At 53.8% G+C, this 3,464-nt stretch overlaps 1 pseudogene; it reads left to right on the top strand.

Annotated features, from left to right (window-relative positions):
* The first annotated feature begins 1,794 nt into the window (after positions 1-1,794).
* On the top strand, positions 1,795-3,263 carry LOC147729829 (uncharacterized; annotated as a pseudogene).
* Positions 3,264-3,464: the final 201 nt, after the last annotated feature.

Below are 3,464 nucleotides of genomic sequence, written 5' to 3' on the forward strand. Positions count from 1 at the left end.
TCATGGTGACGCACGCACGCCGCACCTCATACTGGAGCGGTTGTTTGCAGACCCACTCCCCCTGCCTGCCACTATTTGCCTACCCACGGATCGATCGATCGGCCGGATGGACTCCCTTAAAGCGACCAATCATGCCTGGAACTCCCTGATGCACTCCCGCGGCTGCGCCCTTTTGTACTCCCCATTGATGCCTGTTGAATGGGCCCTCTGGCTGGACCCGTTGGGCGAGAGAGGAGTAGTCGAGGCCTTGCGTGCCCTCGGCATAGCGAGGATGGAGGATTTGTTCTCCGAGGGCACTTTGAAAACCTGGGATCAACTTACTACCACGGAATCGGGCCCTTCCTTGCTACAAAATTTCAATTTCACAGACTTCGCTCTGCGTTCCGTGAGGTCCTGGGCTCTACCATGGAGGAGCCTGAGGAGATCCCGGAACTGACCTATATTATTAAATCCACATCACCTGCAAAGCTAATTTCACAGGTCAACAGGTTGGGAGCGGCGCATCAGCGCCCACAACCCTCTAAAGCTAGAGCGGCCTGGCAGGACGATTTGCAAACCCCCATAGACGACGTTATGTTGCGATACTGCTGCTCCAGCACGCGCAAGATTTCCCTGAATGGCAGGCACAGGCTGGTGCATTTCAAATTCCTTCAGCGGGTGTACTATACCCTCGAACGACTGCACCGCTATGGCCTTCGCCCCACTGCGGAGTGTGAGCGTTGCCGAACATTAGTGGCAGACTTCTTCCATTTAGCGTGGCTTTGTCCCGGTGTACGAGCATTCTGGGGGCAGGTATTTGCGGAACTTGACCAGATTCTGGGGGAGACCCTACCGCGCACTCCGGCGCTTGCGCTCCTTGGTTATTCTAAGCCGTTGTCCCCTTCTCTGCGCCGGCTGGTCGATATGGCCCTGCTGTTAGCCAGGAGGGTGGTTGCGGCCTGTTGGATGCGTGGGCCCCTACCTGCCAAAACAAGATGGTTGCGGGACCTACAGTACTGCTGCACTCAAACAGAACTGTACAGCGACCTGTTACCGCCCAGGAGTAGGCCCAAGAATTTCTGGGATCTTTACAAAGAACATCTGCATAAGGGGGAGGATGGCAACTCTGACACTTCTGAAGCAGCTGATCTCCAAGACCGGATGGTGGAATAGTGGTTTGAACGCATGCATTTCCTTCCCTGAGGGGAGTGGGTTGGGGTGAGTTTCGGGACGGTAGGGGGCTACACTGAGGTTCCTGATTCTGGGGCACGATTGGGGGTAGCACTGGGGGGGGCATTCATTTACGGTGGGATGACACGGGGCAAATGGCAGGTACACCTTGAGGTACACATGACTGGGTGGGGTTAGCAGTTCCACAGCCGCACTCTGGGGGGAGGGGTAGGGGCTTAGTTGGGGTAGTTCTATTGACCTTATTTCATTACTGGAACTTTTTGCCGCGATCGTAGTTGGGGATTGCCAGTTGACACACTGCTCTAATAAGCTACCTATGGAGAGACATTGCACTTGGTTATACTAGAATAACAACACTTCACCACGCCGCCGGGCCTCCGGGATGCCGGCAAAAAGGCTGTGTACGGTTCTTCTCGATTATCGCTCGCATGTCTTTTGTGGTGTATGATACAGTGCAATGTGAAAATGTAAAGACTTGGTGATGTCAATGGCTTTGCTTTCAATAAAGGTCTCTAAATAAAAAAATAAAAACGCATGTACGCTCAATTGTATCACTAAGAGTGTAGGCAGTGGTTGGTGGTTTAGAACATGCCAGGGCCAAGGGGTGGGAAAGGAGGGTCCAGGATGGAGGTTATGATGCAGGCCATGATGCGTGAAATGAGCCACATTAACAAGCGATTGGGGAAAATTGATGAATTAGAGGCCCGCATCAATGAGAGGTTTGATGATGCGCCTGGCCCATCTGGTAGGCCTATTTGCCAGAGGGCGGCCCCCTTGCCAAGGGGGGATTTTGTTACTCCGCCTAAGAGGTCTAAGGCCAAGAAGCCCAGGTACAATGCCCCCGCCCCTGAACCAGTAGTTCCGGTACCTATTATACCTGTACCTGCGGTTCCGGCCCCTCTGGCACCTATGCCTATAGTTCCAGCTCCTGCAGCACCGTCCCCTGCCACTCCGCCGGCGCTCCCTCCTGCGGGGCCTGCCCCCTCACCCGTGGTACCTATCCCAGTCACGGGATTGCTGCCACCGGCTACTCCCTTGCCTCCTACACCTCTGCCATCGGTTATGCCCCCAGTGGCGCCTGCGGTCCCAGCAGGTAATCTTGACCCAGTCCCCCCAGAATTGGTGTCTCAGATAACGGCCTTGCTGCCGTGGCTGCAAAAGGGGGGCGTGTGTCTTGCCACATTTGATCATGAGGTTGAAGCGAAAAAATTGGTTGAGAAGATTAAGGCTGCAAATGCGGCAGAGAGTATTGCGGTGCCCTCATCTTCTTCCCTTGCAGGTGCCAGTCCCGCCCAGCCGAATGGTGATAGTGTTCTACCGGCCCAAGTGCCCGTAAATGGTAAGGAGGTGTCACTGCCTCTCTTGGGAGACGGTTTAGTGCCATCCAGGAGTGAAAACTTGGGTCAACATGTGTCCCAGGCGGTAAAAGAGATGATCTGGGCGGGGAAATATGTATACATTTTTTCGTTGTTGCTAGACAATAGGGAAATGGAGCAGGCCAAGGTACTGAAGGAATGGATGCATCCAAGTGAATGGAGGGCACAGTGCTCCAGGTTCAGGGTAGAGGAGACTTTGAAGAATTGGATCAGGGCCTTTTCTGTCCTTTCGGCCATCACGGCCGAACGCCCCCCAAATGTGCAGGCAGCCATGGCTTGCTACCAGAATAGGATTGTGGGGTGGAGTGATCAATACACTGGGGATGCGTGGAAAGAGTATGATGTTAATTTCAGGAAGGCCAAGGAATTTGATACATCATTGGCGTGGGGCAAAGTAGATTCTATGTCCTGGCACAAGCAGTTCTCAGGTGACACAGCCCCATCCCAGGCCACCAGTGCAGTCAGGGTGTTCTCCGCCAGGCCTCAACAGCCGTTTCGATCTACCCATGGGAATGAAGTTCCAGGGAAAAATAGGGGGGGGGGTCAGAGAGAAAAGGGGTGTGCTGGGACTTTAATAAGCGCTCCTGCACAAGGGCCCATGGCACCTGTAGATTTAGGCACGCATGTGCTGTCTGTGGTCACAAATCCCACCCCGAGACAGCTTGCAGGTCCAAGCAAGGTAACCACGGTCATAGGGGGAGGGGAAAGCCAGAGTAATTCAGCCGGACTGGGCCCCCCCCACACCTATAGACATGTTAGCAATGATCCCATGGTTGAATAGGTACCCTGACCATATAGCGGCCACCCTACTCCAGGAAGGTTTTTCACAAGGTTTTAGGATCAATTGTCAGTAAAACAGAATGGTCGTGTCCGCTAAGATTACCAAGGAATTATCATTAGGTAGGATAGCTGGTCCCT

Source organism: Lissotriton vulgaris, chromosome 2_1 (assembly GCF_964263255.1).
Source record: "Lissotriton vulgaris chromosome 2_1, aLisVul1.2, whole genome shotgun sequence".
In the NCBI taxonomy this organism is placed as follows: domain Eukaryota; kingdom Metazoa; phylum Chordata; class Amphibia; order Caudata; family Salamandridae; genus Lissotriton; species Lissotriton vulgaris.